The sequence below is a fragment of the Equus caballus genome, unplaced genomic scaffold, assembly GCF_041296265.1.
Source record: "Equus caballus isolate H_3958 breed thoroughbred unplaced genomic scaffold, TB-T2T haplotype2-0000440, whole genome shotgun sequence".
In the NCBI taxonomy this organism is placed as follows: Eukaryota; Metazoa; Chordata; class Mammalia; order Perissodactyla; family Equidae; genus Equus; species Equus caballus.
The window spans coordinates 2,524,873-2,546,106 of record NW_027222395.1 but is presented as its reverse complement, the minus strand read 5'-3'; the positions used below and the strand labels follow the sequence as shown (position 1 = coordinate 2,546,106).

The following is a 21,234-nucleotide window of genomic DNA, read 5'->3' as shown; positions in this document are numbered from 1 at the left end:
GCACAGAAAGCTCCAAACAAGATAAGCCAAAAGAGTTCCACACCAAGACGCATTATAATTAAAATGTCCAAAATTAAAGATAAAGAGATAATCCTAAACGCAGCAAGAGAAAGGCCACATGTGACATACAAAGGGAAGCCCATAAGGCTATCAGAGGACTTTTCAGTCAAAAGGCCGCAGGAGAGGCGAGAATGACATGACATTGCCGGGGTCCCGCCCCGGCGGAGTCCAGGTTCCTGAGGGATGGACGGCGTCGGCGCGATGAGGGAGGGGGAAAATAAAGGGGACGTGAGACTTGGGTTAGTGTTAGCAAGTCCGACTTTACTGTGCACGAGTGTCGTTTATATATTTTTCAGGATTAGTACAGAAATAGTTTTACAAATATTCTCAGAGAGATAAGGAAGTAAGAAACGGGCACAAGAATATTTATTAGCATTCCATTCTATAGAGCATAAGGTTAATGATCGTCTTCTCTGCAATTAACTAGTGTTTGTTGTCTCTAAGCTAAAGGAGATAGGTACCTAGGCGTCTGTTGTAATTCATGGTAAAGTTAAATCAAAGAGAGAAGGTCCAGGCCTCCGGACAGGACAGCAGCCCGTCTGGTTACATCCTGGTGGAGCCATCCCTGCCTCCCTCAATCATTTACGCCATTAGTGTAGATGGGTAATGGGAACAAAAGGCGACTCCAGGGTGTCTTATCCCCAGGGCTATCTGCATTCTCAGCGGGCAGTTAAACATCTTTACTTTTTCGCGCCCTTTAGGGGCTGGAAGCATTCCTTTGTCTTTTAGATTGTAGAGCTAACGGTCCCTTAAGTACACTGCCGGAGAAAGTATCATATTGTTAGTAAAGTAAAGGGCTGAAAAGCTAAACTAAACTATATATCTTCAAGAATAAAAAAGAGAAATAAGTATACACATAACCTTGATAGAAAGCATGCATATAATTCAGAAAATATCGGGGGTGTTGGCCGGCCATCCTTCACCGAGGGGCATTCTTGCACCCCTCGGCCCTTCTACTCACCAATTATTTATTATTTATTGCTTTTAGGAGAAAACCTCTATAACATTTTAACAGAAAGCAGAAGGTCAAGAATAATATATAGATACTTCTTGATCATCCAATTAACCAGCAAACTTAGAAGGACGATGCATATGTATATTTAGACAAAGAACTGGAGGGAGAAGGAAACATTAACCAGATGGAGGCCATAAACCTAATTCGACATCTTATCTGGGCAGGATTCCTTTCTGATTGTCTCACATGGGACTGTGTGCTCCTCCAATAATTAACTGAAAAATATCTTGAAAGTTACCTGCAGGTGGTCACATTCTCTTACTGTATCTAATTTTCCCGGGAGGTAGTGCCTCCCAAGCAGCCACCCAAAGGAGTGAAAACTGGAGGTTAAGAAAGGAAAAGGAATGAAGGGCAATTAGAAGCAGCACAGGTTTCAGAACTATGTGAGGGGCTGGCCGGTTATTCTTCACCAAGGGGCGGCCCTGCACCCCTCGGCGTTAATCGGCTGGACCCTGTCAAACAGCCGATCAAATGATGTAGCCACGGCTCCCAGCATCTCCCCCTTTTTTACTTTTTAAGGCCAACAGATGTAATTCTGCTGAAACCCGACTTATAGAGTTGAATATTAACTTGAGAAAGACTGGAAAAAGGCAAAGACAAATCATTAGAGCACCAATGGTGACAGCAATATTAACAATAAAGGAGCTCCAATTTTTCTCCCCTACAAAAGAGGTCAGAGAGGTGAAAAGGTTGGTGGCCACTTCAGAAGCAGAAAAGGATTCTTCAGCCTGATTAATATTATTAATTTGTCTATGTAAGTCACAAATGTCTAGACTAAAGTCTGAATGGTTCCATATTCCCTGGATATGATTTTTAATTTTTTCCCAAGAGTGTAGAGATTGATTTACCTTAAGAGGAGTCACACAGATCCATCTATAGGACACATGACAACGCAAGGCCAATCTAACCTTCAAATTTGTAAGTTCTTGTCCTATCTGTAATATTGCCTCTTCCAGAGTGTTTACCTTTGCCTCCAGTTTTTCGTCTATTATTTCTTGGGTAGTTAGGGCAAGAGTGGTATTCTTAGAAAGATCGTCTACATAAGAGGCAGTATGTATTTGTTTAGTCAGCGCTACAGCAGATACAGTGAGAGAGGTTGCTAATGCAATCAAGGCTGAGATACCCCATATTAAAGCAGAGATAAACCGGCGGGGGCGCTGTAAAAGATCAGTAGCCTGTTTCAAAGTAAGCAATCCAACATCATCATACCAGGGTTCAGACAAATGAACGGGTAGCATAAGATAGGGGGGTTGTTGTAATATGATTACAGCTCGTACCTCTATATCAGGGCTCAAACAATTAGTTAAAAATACAATCTGGACAGGAGATATCATAACGAGAATTATTAAAAGAGATAGACATAGCAAAACTGTGTACAGGAAAGGCCAAGAAATCATAAGGGGCCAGGACACAGGCCTTAACCTTATATAACTGTGATACTGTTGGTCTAATCAATACAACATTCTGTAAAGCGGCTATGGCCTGGCACAAGTGTGGTTGAATTTTGCCAGAGTCAGTAGAAAGAATAGGAGGGCAGAGGCGAGTGCGGACGGGGAGCCAGACGTTTAGAAGGTTTCTCGCGGAGTGAAAGTCGTCTCATCTGGGCTACTGGGGGAGATTCATCATCTATCTTGACTCGGAAGCTGGGGCTCGTCTGCCTTGGTGGAGGTGGGGGCAGAGGCTGCTTGCGGTACATGTCGAATCAGATGATCAGGAATCCACAAGGAGATGAAGCGTCCTGTGGAAATATGCAAACATATCCTCGACCGACAGTTAAGAGAATATCAGGACCTTTCCACTGTCCTGTAAGCAGGTCCTTCCATTTGACCTGTAGTAAAATATTTTGTTTATTATCATTCCAATGTCTCATCATAGGTGACTCACCATGAAAATCTAAATTGAGAAAATTTATCACAAACAGAGCATGACTTAGTAAAAGACGGGGAGAGCTATATTTGAGCTCTCCTCCTTGTAATTTTTCCAATTGTTGTTTTGGGGGGCTCAGATAGGGAGGAAAAGACAAACGTTTCAATTTTGTTTATAAATTGCTGTAAGTCATAGTTCTTTAAGAGAATAGAGAAAAAGATTTTCTTAACTCTGGAAAAAAGCAAAATATTAAAAATCAGTAATATCTCAATTAAAAAGTCATAAAAATTATAATCATCCCTATCAGTTTATTCTGTCCTGTGTAATTGGTTCTTGATCTTAATCTTCTGTCAGCAGTTTGTGAGGTCATCAGTTTCTCTGTTGGAGTTCTGTAATTTTTACCCAGTTTAGTTTTACAATCTGAGCGTTTATTAGAAACCTGTATTCTAGAGTGTTAGAGTCCTTTCCATGAATTTTCCTGAAGATGAGACATATTTGCAAAAGCAAAAAATAGAGTAAAACAATAACTGACTGTAAACAATAAAAGACTTAAAAATGATGATTGACAGAGAAACTTGGTTATCTCTGTGATATACAACACCTTAAACTAATAATTAGAATTATGGCTGATAGCCAGGATAGATCAGAATTTAGGCATGTATATAATTTCTAAAACACTTATATCAGTAACATTTACCCACATACTACCAACCAAGAAAGATTATTATCACTTTATCTGACAATTTTTCCCATGTAACTTTGGACCAAATAAGCCTGATTAGTTTAGAATTAACAAAACAGATTTGTCTTTTAGGTAGAGTTAGAAACCATTTGTTCCCAACAATGATGTTTAGATTACCCACAAGAACTTTGAGACATTAGACAAACAGCTATCATTTAAAGTTATTATGCTGACAAATTTCTAACAGACAACATGAACTTATTTGACTAGGAAACCCAGGCTGCATATTTGCATATGCAGTGCTAACTCTGAGGACATATCCAAACATTTCAATCAAACCAACAAACTTAAGTTTTCATTAACCAAAGATTAATCCATATCATCTTAAAAGACAGTGGGTTAATTTCTATTGTATTTAGAATGTATGAGAGCGCTTAATTTAAGCCAATTAAACAGAACTCTTAGTATTGGCCATATCACCTGGAGGTAAAAATATCACACACATATAGACACACAGACACAGAGCCTTCACACCTATTGTTTTAAAAATCACTGCCATCAATCAGGTAATGAGTCAATCTCCAAGAGAGGGCACCCCACTTGGTTGCCAGGGTGATCAGGCCCGGAAACCAGAGGGGGGGGGCGCTCCCAGAGGTGGAGACTATGATATTTTAAAGATTTCTTTGTTTCTCAATTGCAAAGCTCAAAAGGAGCCAAAATGGTCACTGTAACTTTAAGAGAGAGGAAAGAAAAGGTTCCATTAACTTGAAAATCTCCTGAACCTAGGGCAGCGTCCTACTTGTTCTGCCTGTGAGATTCCTATAGCAAGGGGTGATGGGGGCGTCCCCCAGCATGTATCTCTTGTCCCCCTGCATGCATCTCTTGTATACCTTCCCTATTATGCCTGGCAGTCATAAGTGCCTGGTGAATGATTCCCAGGATAAAGGGATAGAGAAAAACAGTGAGGAACTTTCCGCCAGTCTGGGGGACATTCTACCCAATTGCAGCCTGGAGCCATTCTCCCAAGAAGGGGTTCCCATACTCCACCAAAGGTTAGAGTTTGGTACTTTCCTTGAACTGGAGTCCCGATTGGGACTTTTCCCGCAGTTCAGAGTATGGTCAGGTGCCAGAGGGAGGGGTCCCATTCCAGCCTTAGGAAAAGAAACCTTCCACGGGAGTCTTGGAGATTGGCAGCCGTCCTAATGACTTAAGTGGCCGACCCGTGCCCATGTAAAATTTGTCTATTAGAGATAGAGTCAGGAAGGAATGGATTAATTCATTTTCCATCACCCTCAGGCTTAAGGTACTGATTCTCTTCAGGCTGAATGCCACAATTTGCCCCATAGAGTAGCCATGGGCAGCAAAAGTGGATTCATACAGCTGTCCGAGAAGGTTCCCTATGGAGCAGTGAATTTAGATCCATCCTTGAAAAAGAGAAAGTCACAAGGAAAAAATAGGGCACTTACCAGAACTTGAGCTCACAAGCCGATGAAGCAAGTCCACCAGAAATGATGCAGGGTTGGTGAGCCGAGGAGTCGAGAGAAAGATTTCCTGGGCTCTCAAGATTTGGTGGCAGTGCTCTTTTATTTAGAGAATAGCGTGGAATAGCATGGGGACAGGACCCATGGGCAGGCAGAGCTGCTGCGTGGTGACAGGACCCACGGCCAGAACTTAACAGGTCTTGCTCTTATAATGTTGCACAAGGAAGTATTCCCAGTTAGACATTTTAAAACATACTTAGGCAAAGTTGATATAACCTCTTTATAAAGAAAATCAGCTTCTAAGTTGTGTTCCCACTATCATCCAGGTTTCCAAATTAACAGTTTCCTCTTCGGGGAACCAGGGACATTGTTCTTGTAAAAATGTAGGAATGTAGAAATCTGTCCCAAAGAGGCTTTTATGTCTCTTTTTTGCAAGCATACATGTTATTATTTCTATACAGAGCCTTCTTTCTTTAGACTCAGTATGGCCCAAAACTTCTCAAAATTCTTAATACTTCTTATTCTTCCTAACCTTATTTCACTCTCCCTTTCCGGAGAGGGACTAAAACTTCTCTATTATTATTATTATTATTATTATTATTTTTTATTTCACTCTCCCTTTCTAGACAGGGGCAAAAACTTCTCAATTATTATTATTATTATTATTATTTTTTTTTATTTCACTCTCCCTTTCTAGAGAGGGGCAGAAACTTCTCAATTATTATTATTATTATTATTGTTATTATTATTATTATTTCACTCTCCCTTTCTAGTGAGGGGCAGAAACTTCTCAATTATTATTATTATTATTATTATTATTATTATTATTTCACTCTCCCTTTCTAGAGAGGGGCAAAAACTTCTCAATTATTATTATTATTATTATTATTATTTTTTATTTCACTCTCCCTTTCTAGAGAGGGCCAAAAACTTCTCAAAGTTCTTAACACCTACTACCCTTCTGTCCTTTCCTCACTCTCCCTTTGGCAGAGAGGGGCTAAAGGGGGCTCTTCTTTCCAGCCCTGGGTAGGATCCTATCCGTCCCGAGAAGTGGGGGGAACTTACCCTTCAGGTCCCTGTTCGGGCGCCACTTGCCGGGGTCCCGCCCCGGCGGAGTCCAGGTTCCTGAGGGATGGACGGCGTCGGCGCGATGAGGGAGGGGGAAAATAAAGGGGACGTGAGACTTGGGTTGGTGTTAGCAAGTCCGACTTTACTGTGCACGAGTGTCGTTTATATATTTTTCAGGATTAGTACAGAAATAGTTTTACAAATATTCTCAGAGAGATAAGGAAGTAAGAAACGGGCACAAGAATATTTATTAGCATTCCATTCTATAGAGCATAAGGTTAATGATCGTCTTCTCTGCAATTAACTAGTGTTTGTTGTCTCTAAGCTAAAGGAGATAGGTACCTAGGCGTCTGTTGTAATTCATGGTAAAGTTAAATCAAAGAGAGAAGGTCCAGGCCTCCGGACAGGACAGCAGCCCGTCTGGTTACATCCTGGTGGAGCCATCCCTGCCTCCCTCAATCATTTACGCCATTAGTGTAGATGGGTAATGGGAACAAAAGGCGACTCCAGGGTGTCTTATCCCCAGGGCTATCTGCATTCTCAGCGGGCAGTTAAACATCTTTACTTTTTCGCGCCCTTTAGGGGCTGGAAGCATTCCTTTGTCTTTTAGATTGTAGAGCTAACGGTCCCTTAAGTACACTGCCGGAGAAAGTATCATATTGTTAGTAAAGTAAAGGGCTGAAAAGCTAAACTAAACTATATATCTTCAAGAATAAAAAAGAGAAATAAGTATACACATAACCTTGATAGAAAGCATGCATATAATTCAGAAAATATCGGGGGTGTTGGCCGGCCATCCTTCACCGAGGGGCATTCTTGCACCCCTCGGCCCTTCTACTCACCAATTATTTATTATTTATTGCTTTTAGGAGAAAACCTCTATAACATTTTAACAGAAAGCAGAAGGTCAAGAATAATATATAGATACTTCTTGATCATCCAATTAACCAGCAAACTTAGAAGGACGATGCATATGTATATTTAGACAAAGAACTGGAGGGAGAAGGAAACATTAACCAGATGGAGGCCATAAACCTAATTCGACATCTTATCTGGGCAGGATTCCTTTCTGATTGTCTCACATGGGACTGTGTGCTCCTCCAATAATTAACTGAAAAATATCTTGAAAGTTACCTGCAGGTGGTCACATTCTCTTACTGTATCTAATTTTCCCGGGAGGTAGTGCCTCCCAAGCAGCCACCCAAAGGAGTGAAAACTGGAGGTTAAGAAAGGAAAAGGAATGAAGGGCAATTAGAAGCAGCACAGGTTTCAGAACTATGTGAGGGGCTGGCCGGTTATTCTTCACCAAGGGGCGGCCCTGCACCCCTCGGCGTTAATCGGCTGGACCCTGTCAAACAGCCGATCAAATGATGTAGCCACGGCTCCCAGCATGACATATTTAAAGTGCTAAAAGGAGAAAACTTACAGCCGAGAATACTCTATCCATCAAGGATGTCATTTGGAATGGAAGGAGAGATAAAGTGCTTCCCAGACAAGCAAAAATTAAAGGAGTCTATCACCAAGAAACCAGTTCTACAAGAAATGCTGAAGGGACTTATTTAAGTGGGAAAGCAATGACCACAAATAGAGATAAAAACAATTATAAAAAAGGCAATAAAATCACTTGTAAAGGTAAATATAGGAAATGTAGCAGACCAAATGCCTGTGAAGATAATATGAAAGTTAAAAGACAAATGTACTAAAATCACCTATTTCAATGATAAAAGCCTATTGCTTAGACACACTAAACAAGAGACTATATATGATTTCAAAACATAAAATGTGGGAGAAGGGGAGTGAAAAAGTAGAGCTTTTAGAAAGAGGTCAAGCTAAAGAGTCTATCAACTTGATATAGATGCTTATACACATAGAATATTATATAGGACCTCATGGCAATCACAAATCAGAAACCTATAATAAGCAAGCAAAGAAGTAAGACAAAAGAAATCAAACATATCACTGAAGAAAGCCATCAAACCTCAAGAGAAGACAGCAAGAGAAAAGTCAGGAATAGAGAAGAACTACTAAAACAACCATAAAAAAATAACAAAAGTGTAAGAAATACATTTTTATCAATAGCTACTTTAAACGTCATTGGAATAAATGCTCCAATCAAATGCCATAGGATGGACAAGTGGATAAAAAAAAAAGAAGACCCATGTATATGATGCATACAAAAGATACACTTCAGACCTAAAGACACTCACAAACTGAAAGTGAAAGGATGGAAAAAGACATTCCATGCAAAAAACAATTGAAACAATGAAACGGAGAGCAGGTTCTTTGAAAAGATAAAGAAAATTGACTAACACTTAGCTAGACTCACCAAGAAAAAGAGAAGTCTCAATTAAATAAAATCAGAAATGAAACAGGAGAGACTACAACAGACACCTCAGAAATACAAAAGATAAGAGAATAGTATGAAAACCTGTATGCCAACAAATTGGATAATCTAAAAGAGATGGAAAAATTCTTAGAAACATAAAACCTTCCAAAACTAGACTAAGAACAAGTAGAGAATTTGAATAGACCAAATACCACTAAGGAGATTGAAACAGCAATCAAAAACCTCCCCAAAAATAAAAGTCCAGGACCAGATGGCTTCCCTGGTGAATTCTACCAAACATTCAAAGAAGAGTTAATACCTATCCTTCTCAAAATGTTCCCAAAAAATGAAGATTAGGGGAGGCTTCCTAACTCATTCTACAAAGCCAAAATTATCCTGATAGCAAAACCAGACAAGGACAAGACAAAACAAGAAAATTATAGGCCAATATCCCTGATGAACATCGATGCAAAAATCTTCAACAAAAGACTAGCAAATAAAATATAACAATACATTAAAAATATCATACATCATGATCAAGTGGGTTTCATTCCAGGGATGTGGGGATAGTTCAACATCTGCAAATCTATCAACATGATAGACCACATTAACAAAATGAAGAAGAAAGATCACATGATCATCTCAATAGATGCAAAGAAAGCATTTGAGAAGATACAGCATCCATTTATGATAAAAACTCTAAATAAAATGGGTATAGAAGGAAAATACCTCAACATAATGAAGGCCATATGTGACAAACCCACAGAAAATAACATTCTCAATGGAGAAAAACTGAAAGCTATCCCTCTAAGAACAGGAAGAAGACAAGGATGCCCACTGTCGCCATCTTGTTTAACATAGTATTGGAACTCCTAGCCAGAGCAACCAGGCAAGAAAAAGAAATAACAGAGACTCATGCTGGAAAAGAAGTGAAACTGTCATTCTTTGCAGACAACATGATTTTATGTATAGAAAACCCTAAAGAATCCACACAAAAGCTTTTAGAAAAAATAAATGAATTCAGTCAACTCATGAGATACAAAATTAACATACAAAATTGTTTGTGATTCTATATGCTAACAACATAGTCGGGGAAAGAGAAATTAAGAATACAATCCCATTTACAATTTCAACAAAAAGGATAAAATACCTAGGAATAAGCAATCTAAAATGTGAAAGTTCTGTAAAGTGAAATCTATGAAACATTGTTGAAAGAAATCAAAGGAGACATAAAGAATTGGAAAGATATTCTGTGCTCTTGGATTGGAAGAATTAACATCGTTAAAATGTCCATACTTCTTAAAGCAATCCATACATTCAATGCAATCCCTAAGTTCCACCAAGATTTTTCACAGAAATAGAACAAAGAATCCTAAACTTTATATGGAACAACAAAAGAACCAGAATAGCCAAAGGATTCCTGAGAAAAATGAACAAAGCTGGAGGTATCACACTCCCTGATTTCAAAATATACTACAAAGCCATAGTAATGCAAACAACATGCTACTGGCATAAAAAGAGACACACAGATCAATGGAATAGAATCAAGAACCCAGAAATAAATCCACACAGTTATGGACAGCTAATATTCGACAAGGGAGGCAAGAGCATACAATGGGGAACGGACAGTCTCTTCAATAAATTGCATTGGGAATGCTGGACAGCCAAATGCGAAAGAATGAAAGTAGACCATTCCCTTATACCATGCATAAAAATCAACTCAAAATGGGTTAAAGACTTGAATGTAAGACCCAAAGCCATGAAACCTCTGGAAGAAAACATAAGCAGTATGCTCTTTGACATCTGTCTTAGCAGCATATTTTCAAGTACTATGTCTGGCAAGGGAAAAAAAAAACAATAAATGAACAAATGGGACTATATCAAACTAAAAAGCTTCTGCACAGCAAAAGAACCAATCAACAAAATGAAAGTACAACCTAACAATTGGGAGAAGACATTTGCAAACCGTATATCAGATAAGAGGTTAATATCCAAAATATACAAAGAACACATACAGCACAACAACAAAAAAACCAACAACCCAATTAAAAATTGGGCAAAAGATCTGAACATAGATTTCTCCAAAGAAGATATACAGATGGCCAACAGCCATATGAAAAGATGTACAACATCATTAGCTATCAGGGAGATGCAAATGAAAACCACAATGTGGTATCACCTCACTCTGGTCATAATGGCTATAATTAACAAGACAGGAAACAAGTGTTGGAGAGGATGTGGAGAGAAGGGAACCCTCGTACACTGTTGGTGGCAGTGCAAACTGGTGCAGCCACCATGGAAAGCAGTTTGGAGTATGCTCAGAAAATTAGGAATAGATCTACCACATGATCCAGCTATCTCACTTCTGGGTATTTATCCAAAGAACTTGAAAACGCAAAGGCATAAAAATACACGCACCCCTATGTTCATTGCAGCATTATTCACAATACCCAAGATGTGGAAGCAACCTAGGTGCCTATCAAGGGACGAATGGATAAGAAAGATGTGGTATATATACATAATGGAATACTATTCAGCCGTAAGAAATGATGAAATCCAGCCATTTATGACAACATGTATGTTCCTTGAGAGTATTATGCTGAGTGAAATAAGTCAGAGGGAAAAAGTCAAATCCCTAATTATCTCACTCATAAGTAGGAGATAAAAACAACGACAAACAAATACATAGCAATGGAGATTGGATTGCTGGTTACAGAGGGGAAGGAGAGTGAGGGCAAAAGTGGGGATTAGGCTCACATGTGAGGGGATGGACTATAATTAGTTTTTGTGTGGTGAACATGATGTAATCTACACAGAATTCAAAATATATTACGATGTACATCTGAAAGCTATATCTTGTTACAGTCCAATGTTACTGCAATTAAAAAAATAAAAAAAATTTAAAAGAAGAACATAAGAAAGAAGAGAGAAGGGAACCCAAACAAATGGAAAAGATAGAAAGTAAATAACAAGAAAGCAAATAGAAATGGATCAATAATTAAATTAAATGCAAATAACCAAACTGCTGATATCAAAATATTAAGATTTTGTTAAAAAACAAATTTGCCACTTACATATTTTCAAATACAAACAAAGAAAAAACTGGCAAAATAAAGAAAGAAAATGATATACCAGGCAAAACTAAACAAAAGAAAACTGGTGCAATTATCCTATCAGAATGCATAGGCAGTAAGTCAAGCAACATCTTTTGAGATAAAGAGGAAACTTTCATAATGCCAAAGGGATACTTCCACCACAAAGACATAAAACAAATTCTCTGTGCACACACTAGTTTAGCTTTAAATGATGCATGACCTAACTTGACAGACTTAAAAGAAGAATGTGACAAACTCATAAATCATACTGTGATATTTTAAATTAACAGTCAAAATAATAGAACTGATAGATCTTCCAGCAGAGAGAAAGACCAGGGACTCACCTTGTTTTCCTCACTCAGCCTTAAAATCTCCTTCCATTGCCCCATAATGGCAGAGTTAATGTGGCGCCAGCTGACCAGGAGCAATATGGTTACAGGTTTTGCAGGTTCAATCCAGTTCAACACCCCAGAGAAACTGAGTAAGAGTAGGTTTGGAACCAAGAGGCGATGACTGGATCAAGTGTTTATATATAAAATAATATCTCTGTATGATTTTTAACAAATACCCTCCAGTACAGCCTTTCAAGCACAGTTTTTATTTTAAGATATTCTGATTTATTGTCCAGTCAATCATAGTACCTGAAAATGTTATATATATTTTTAATATATCTGTTCGAAGTAATATATGGACAACAACTTTTACCATTACAGAAGAAGGCAGGTTATTTTAACTCTTAAAAATATCACTAAAGCAAAGTAAATTATGTCCCCAGACTCAAGAAAAACATTCTTTAGAGTCCATGTAATTTCTACTTGGCCATGTGACTATTAGTATATACAATTCCTGCCCATTTTTGTAATCTTTTTTTCACAGTCTGATATACTTAGATAATGTTTAGGATAATATAGGATATGATATATAAAGAATTAATAATTTAAGGTATATTATATGAGCATTTAGATCACTGTCACTGTCTACTGTTTAAGAAAACTGTTTAAATGATCTAATAACCACCTGTGTACTTTTTCTCAGACATAAACAAATAGAGGAAAGAAGTCTATATGGTAAACATGAAAATAGGTGTTTGAATTTCAACGGACATTTCAAAATATGAGGATTGTCAGCAAGAGAGACAGAGATGATGCTATTTTACTGTGAGTACATCACACACATGAGTTTCATTTGTGTGTGCCTATGAATACACAATGCCAAAAGGTTGAACACATATTTTCAAACAATGATTCAATTCAATTCAGGAAGAAATTTAACTAAAGAGTTTATTATATTCATTCACTGAAAACCAAATTTCATTCTCTAGTATATTTGTAGACCCTGACTCCCTCAGAGTGTAGTGGGATAAATGAACTTCTACAATCTTTGCTGTAATCTCATCTTGGAATCCATTTTCTGCCATTCTCATCTCTGTTTATTTTCTATTGAGAGAGAGTGATCCTTCCGGCAGCTGTAGCTGTTTTTATACCAACGTCCATCCATCCATTCTCTGAATCTCCCTCCAGCGTTCCTAGTGTCTCTCTCATTATTCAGATTTCCTACATCATGGAGATATCATCTTGGGATATCATTTTGTCTTACAGAGAAATGACACAGAAAGTCCAAGTCATTACATCTGTAATTTGTATTCAGTGCAGGGTTGTTTTGATTATTCCACTGAGATCCATTTTAACTACCTCTCAGAAACTCAGTCCGAGATGCTGTTCCCTGGGCCCCTTGTTCTTTATTCAGGAAATGTTATTTTGATTGATCTTAAATATAATGGAATCAATCAATACTTAAGCAAGCATGACAGAAGTCTGTTGAAAGCAAACTGATGAGGGCTGTTGTCTTTATTTTCCATTTTTTTCTGGTGATTTCACACAGGTCACTGTTCGAACATGGTGATGCCCTGCAAAGAACTAAAGTGAGTATTTGTGGAAATTCTGTCTACTTTTCGCAGTCACCATGGATTTATGACCTGGATAGGGATAGGCATGATCCACGTAGTCTCTTTGGTTCTTTTTTAGGCATAGGGCAGGGGAAAACTTGACCATGGATTGCAATTAAGTTTAAAATAGAGGATACTTATTTGAAGATACTTGTGCTTACATTGTCTGCCTGACTTCTTAAATTTTTCTCTTACATATCACATATTCACAAACTAGACCTTAAAACAAAGTCAACTAAATTTAGGTAAGTACACTGTTACCAATGTGGTAGGAATACTTAATATGTTTCAGAAATTATTTTAGAATATCCCCTTTCTTCAATTAGTGTAAAGGTTTAATTAGAAAAATGGTTTAAAATGAGTTTTCAAATTTTCTCATTGTATCAATATGCTTGCTCTAAGCTGCTTCCACACCTCTCGTAAGTGTAGCCTATGTAACAACATCAGTTCATCATTTGATGTGTATATTTTATCATATACAAGAATTTGTAATTCACTCTTGAATAAGGAGAGTGATAGGCTAAAGTTGAATTTGCAAAAAAAATTATTTCTTCTGAAACTTAGAGAATAAAATGCTTTGGGAGTTCATGTGTGAATGAGATTCTCAGGAACAGTTGTGGCATTGACTTCAGAGGTCATAGTGTGATCAATCATCCCATTTTTCTCAAGACTGAAGGTGTTCTTAAGACATGAGACTTTTTCTGGAAAAACAGGGGCAGTCCCAGGCTAACCCAGATGGTTGACTACGCTTCATTGGGTAGGGCCATATTTTTTACACAATTATATGCACACTCCTCTAACCTGCACCAAATTTTCTCTTTTTCACTGCTTTTAAGTTGCAAAATTGAGAAATGGGCACTTTCATCTCTCTTGCAATACTTCAGCCGTGAAGCTAAGCTAAAGAGAATGCAACATTCTCCCTGAATGAACTTGAACTAGAAGCAACTCTTACTTAGTGAAGAATTATCTTGAATGAAATTGTCTGACAAAAGTTATTCAGAAATGTAAGAGGATAAAGTAAATTGTACCACTCTAGCCCCATAAAACATAGTGGCTGCTCTGGTGAGCTCCTAGCAGCTTGCCTTACATATGGTAGCACTTTAAAAGTGTGCATATGTTGTCCATGCTTGCAAAGAAGAAAAAGATATTTGAAACAATGATGATGCTGATGTCGATTATGATGATATAGTTGATGATATGGGAAAATACATTGAGTTGCATTGGCATAACATTGGCTTGTAGATTGCAACACCACTGAGTTTTTTAAATCAGACTTCCTGGATTCAGATCTCCATGTCCCCAATATCTGACTGAGTGGCAATGAGCAAGTTTGTTAACACTACCTAACTTGACCAACTACCTCATATGTCAACTGGGACATTAACGTTCTTAATTATTAATTAATCCTGTTCTGAGGATTAAACAAAATAACATGTTGAATGACACATTAAAATATTAATGTGAACCTCTATTAATGTTCTGAGTTCTAAGAGTCAGTAAACACAACATGACCTCAATTCCCTCCCTCTAGGAAAGGTTTGCTGGTGTTTCTTTGTCAGTGTGCTTGCATTCTGCCAAACAATAAAAATTAACTTGTCTAAAAAGAAATGCAAAAAAAACTTGTCTAAATTCTCTCTGCATGTAGTTTTATCTATTGTAACTTTTATTTTATTCTGGCAATAATTATTATAAATAAATCCTAGTGTTAAATTTAATTAAATTGTCATTGTTCTAAGAGTCAATCAGTGCTTGTAAGCACAGTCAAATCTCAAAATGGACAATATGTCTCCCTCTGGACTTATCCTCCATGCTGCCTGCAGGATTGTCTTTCTAATGTTGGGACACACCACATATTACTTTCTCGGACTTACAACTTCTTCCTTATTACCTACAGAAGCACACAATTTTTCCTTAGAGTATAATAATCAAACAAGACCTATCATATTATACTTCGCATAGCAAAATAATTGTTCTATGCACACAAATCCATCACCAAAATGTTTGCTTTATCCCAGACAAATTTTGTACTTCACACCTCCATACATTTGCAGCATTAGTGTTTTTCCTTGGTGTTTATTTCCTCTCTTCTCTTCCTTCTCCCTGAATACTCCTTGAAAACCGCTTACCTTTCAAGGACAATACCATAATAGTATTTTAGTTTGGTCTTCTCATTATTCTTTCCAAGACCAAATTAAGCATGCTATGTCACTATATAAAATTGCTTTATACTGTACTTATAATAATTTTCTGATGATCTCAATACATTGTTTGATTGTTCATTTTTTAATTTACCATTAACTCCAAAATAATTGAAAACATTTATTACATTTCTACATCATTGTAATCAAATAGAAAGCATAATGATTAATACAAAGTTTGACTTTGAAATATTTGTTGAATAAAAACATCTTTGTTGCTTTCAGAATTAATTGAATTATCTTTTATTTTCCTAAGCGAATCTGCTTATTCTTACATTATACTATTATTCAATCATTGCAAATATATTTTTGGAATGTATTTCTTCCTTTAAGCAATAAAAATGGCCTCATTATTAATTTTAAAAACCTATAGGTTAAAAATATGACTTTTTAAAATGATAGGAGTGTGGAACTCTAAATTACCTTCACTTGAGAGCTAAATATGGGCTAAGTATTGGGCTAATGATATGCATATATTATTTAATTCTCAAAGCAACTCAACAAGTTTATCACTGTTGTTATTATACATTTAACTAACAGAGATAGCCCAAGATTTTGAAAACATGTTAAAAATACAAGATCATTGACAGAAATTGTCATCGTTAAGATTTAAGCCCTAAGCATTTACCTAATTTTAATTAACTTTCACTACTTTTTCTTACCTCCAAATTTAAATCAATAAAAAATCTGTCAGTTTAAAAATAATAACTAAAGCAAAATAGATGATTCTAGATGAGATGAACAAAAAGGAACATGGCCAAAAGTCAATGGCTATAAATTACAAGACCTGAAGAAATAGATGGCCCTGCTGATGTGGGCAGGCTCTCTTTGGCTGGATGCTCTGGCTTTTGGGGATCAAGGGTAGCATGGAAGCCAGGCCAGTCTCACTTGCAGAATTTAAGTAGAAACCATTGACCATAGAATAGAAACTTTGGACACCTGTGGATTGAAAATAATATATGTCTACACCATGGTTCAATAGAAAACATTCTGAACAAAGCTTTTATAGTCGATAGATGCCCTCTCCTCCTAGTGAACTGTTTCATGATACCCCTTTGAATTTGGCCTTTTCTACACACACTAACCATTCCAACTTATGGCACGAGCATTGAGAATAGAGCTGCAACCATGCAATCACTCTTGCAAAGGGAATGGGACATTCCAAGAAGAGATGAGAAAAGCGATCTCTAGATCCTCTTCACTTTTACTCTTTAATCAGAGATAGTGGAGCAGAGTGTACTTACCTATCTCTTTGCAAACTTTCTGCATTTTGTGAAACCTGGCTTTGAATGTTGGGACCAAATCAGTAATGATTACATGGGTAAATAAAGATTACATGGCCATATAGCATTAATTACATTGATAAATAACAATTCTCCAAGGGAAAATTGAAGTTTTTTCTTCATCACGGACTCAGTTTATATTTGGGTGCCTATTTTGTGAGTAAGATCAAGAAGGCTGGAAGAGGTCCACTGTCTTATAAATTCAACCCAAGAAGCTTTGATACCAGATCTCTGATTCAGATGGAATGAAGGACCAGAGGCTCTTACTATAATTGGAAAACACATTCAACACTCAGTATTTTAAAGAGTAATGTCATTTAGTTCAATATCATATATTTCCAATATTCAAAAATACTTAAATTGAATTTCAAATATCAACTATCTCAATTATATTTTCTATCCTCATCTATGTTTTCCAAATCACATCTTATTCAGAATAGAACTTACATGTTCTTTCCAACCTTTCCTTTATCATTCATATTTTGTGTACATTCACCATAATATTTTGTGTTTTACCTGAAGGCATATAGCGGAGAGGTTAAGAGTAATTTCCTTAGAGTCAGAAAACCTAGATGTAAATTCTGTCTCTTCCACTTATGAGATTTGTAATCCAGGCATCTGTTATTTTATCTGTCAGAGCATTGTTGTCTTGTCAACTACATAAAGATGTTAACATTTAATTTCCAAAGTTTTTCTGAGAAAAAATGATATATCTACAGAGGATCTAACACATAGGTCCAAGTACTGGAAGATATTACATCCCTTCACTATGAAAAAATTAAAAAAAATAAAGCTTGGAATTCTTGAAGTGGAATATAGGTTAAACAAAAACTTTACTTTTTTACACCAGTCTGAACAGCTACACATGAATCAGTCACTAGCTTAAATTTGGAAAATTGTTAGTTGGGGTTTCAGGGCCTAGAGGAGCAAATCAGACTGGCTTTTGTCTCAAACATGATTTTTATTTATACCACTGGATAGGTATCCAAGGTACAATATGACCTCTGAAAAGCAGTGAACAATATAAAACATAAAGCTATGAATAAATTTACAACTGCTTTGAACACTGCTACTGGATTCACCAGGTCACAAAAGTCCTGATAGTCATGAATTCAGGTAAAAATATGACTATACATAAAAACAAATCTATCCAAACAAATAAGCAAAAAGAAAACAGGTGACAAAGTGCTGGAAAAGTTTTGAGGATGAATAAAATAAACAAGAATTTCCCTTTGAAACTCATGGCTACCTTTCAGATAACTGTTTTTCAGCTGCTTGTATCCTGGACTATCCCTAAAAAACTTTTACTCCGACTATATAATATCTAATATTTGTCCCAATTTATACTATTTTTGGAGGTAAGAAATCTGAAGGTTATGAAGGGTAAATGGCCAGGCTACAGCTATGATGAAATGAAGAGGTAAGCCAAGATTTTCTATTTTTACATCCAACACTCTTGCCATTGCATGGTGGTACAACAAATTAGTTCACTCAATTTTAGCATTGCACTTTTAAAATTGAGGAAAAAAATCTCAAAGCAGGAATTTGGTTAAATTGTTTCAGCTGGGACTTCAATAAATTAGTCAATTATCTCATGAATACCCAGCCTTAGAATTTTCTGTTGGGCATTTTCCCCCTGTTATGTTCCCACTATGATTAGTCCTGTCAGCTTCTGTTGTTCTAGATATTACTGCTTACATATGTTTGTAGAAAGATAGCATGCAGTTAACAGAATAAATGAGATATGTAATTATTTGTATTATATTTCCATTGTCTGTGTGTGTGTGTTTGTGTATATATATATACATATATAAACGAATGTAACTTAGGCTCAGGCAAGTTTCAACTCAAAATGATAATATTGAAATATTTGAAGACATTTATTTTTCTATTATTTTTCTTCTCAACCACAGGCTTCTGTTTACTGGAGTCATTAATGGAAGAGTATGAATCAGAAAATGGTATGGATCTGAAGAATAGAGGATATTGCCTGGAAGACCAAACTCCATCATAAAGGAATTCCTGCTACAATGTTGTGTCAAATTAATACTCAAATCACTTCATTCACACACACACACACACACACACACACAATCTTATAATGGCATTCAGATTTATTTAATCGCCACGTGTTCACTCTCTGCAATGTCTGTCATTTAATCACCAAAGCAATATGAATAACAGTATTGTAACTGAGTTTATGATTCTGGGGCTCAGCCAAAATCCTGAACTCCAGGGAGTTCTCTTCATTGTCTTTCTCCTTATCTATCTTGTGGCTTTTCTTGGCAATTTGATCATTGTCATTGCCATAATCTATAACATCACCCTACATACCCCCATGTATGTTCTCCTTCTGTCACTGGCTATCGTAGACATCATCTGAACAACAAGCATAATACCCAAGATGCTTGGGACCATGCTAACATCAGGAAGGACCATTTCATACAGAGGCTGCATGTCCCAGCTCTTCTTCTTTATGTGGTCCCTGGGAGCTGGGATGGTTCTTTTCACGACCATGGCCTATGACCGCTGTGTGGCTATCTGTTTCCCTCTTCACTACAGCACTGTCATGAACCACCATATGTGCATGGCCTTACTCAGCATTGTCATGGCTATTGCAGTAACCAATTCCTGGCTACACACAGGTCTCATCCTGAAGCTGACCTTCTGTGGACCAAATACCATTGACCACTTCTTCTGTGAGATACCCCCACTACTGTCTTTGTCCAGCAGCCCTGTGAAAATCAATGAGGTGATGGTCTGTATTGCAGACATTACCCTGGCAGTGGGTGACTTCACCCTCACCTGCATCTCCTATGCTTTTATCATCACTACCATTCTCCGCATCAGCACAGCAGCAGGCAAGAGAAAGGCCTTTTCGACATGCTCATCCCACCTCATAGTGGTGTCCCTTTACTATTGCCCTGTAATCTACACCTATGCCCTCCCTGCTTCCAGCTACACATTTGAAAGAGACAAGGTGGTAGCTGCACTCTATACTCTTGTGACCCCCACATTGAACCCCGTTGTGTACAGTTCCCGGAACAAGGAGATGTAGACAGGGATTAAGAAAGTCTTTTCATTTCTGAAACATTAATGATTTCAAGGGGGTGCATCACTACTGTACTTTAGAATCATCTAGTAGAACATCTCAGATTTTACTGATGTTTCATAGTTATTTCCATTTGAAGTTTTCCTATTCTCTCGTAAGGGCAAGAATGTTTCACTCCACTGTAAATCACTTCCCTAGCTCCTTATTTCCAAAATGGACTTATTCTCTTATGATTTCACTACTAATTTATACTTATCATTCCACATGTTAATCAATTTTTTTATGTATACTTTAAAAACTAATTACACTAGATGAAAGTGTTTTCTCTTTTTCCTATTCTGTTCCTAACCTCCTCATCATCTCTACAGTCCCATACTTTTCATTTTTACAAAATCTGCACTGTCATACACATACAACATCACACAAATATATGACATAAGATATATCATAAAATACATCATCAAATATGATTTATATACCAATGTAATTCTAAAATATATATGCATAACTTCTAATTCTTATATATCCATGCATACAAACATTTACCTCTACAAAAAATAAATATTATTTCTAATATTCTAGAATTAACAATTTTATAAATCAAATCATGTCCACCATTTATGTAACAAGAAAATACATTCTATCTTTGTGAGACATGTTTGTGACACATGCATTACAGTTTTGCTTTAAAATCCATGTTATAATCAAGAATCCACTGTAATATATTTTATAAAATAAGAGCAAGAATTTTCTCATACTATTATTTTTGAAAAAATTAAAAAATGAGAATAATAGTATTCTCATGCTATTATTCCTGAAAAAAATGTAGTTCATGTCATTATTGCCTGCATTAGCTTTTTCAATCTATAAATACAAGAACCATATATTATTACTTTTATATAACATTTAATGCCAAATTTTAAGTAAATTAATACCTAATATAAGGAAACAGAAGAACCATTCTCAATGCCCTCCAGCTGAAGAATACCAGAAAAACGTGATTAGGTGAATGAGTTGATTTATTGCATGAAGGAGACAGCACATTTTGTGTCAGTAAGAGAGTGCTGACATGGACTTATTTGTGATTGTGTTGGGGATATGGGAAAAGATCAAAAAGGGAGTATTTTTACTAGATTGGATCATGTCAGAAAATAAGGGTAATT

At 36.7% G+C, this 21,234-nt stretch overlaps 1 long non-coding RNA gene and 1 pseudogene across 1 annotated transcript; one reads left to right on the top strand and one right to left on the bottom strand.

Annotated features, from left to right (window-relative positions):
* Positions 1-303: 303 nt before the first annotated feature.
* LOC138923021 (uncharacterized) lies at positions 304-6,252 on the bottom strand. The gene is made up of 2 exons (XR_011436142.1): positions 6,170-6,252; positions 304-2,813 (listed from the first exon to the last, which is right to left on the bottom strand). It is a non-coding gene; the product is annotated as an uncharacterized lncRNA (long non-coding RNA).
* A 12,940-nt stretch (positions 6,253-19,192) lies between these two features.
* OR13G1BP (olfactory receptor family 13 subfamily G member 1B, pseudogene) lies at positions 19,193-20,116 on the top strand (annotated as a pseudogene).
* The last annotated feature ends 1,118 nt before the right edge of the window (positions 20,117-21,234 follow it).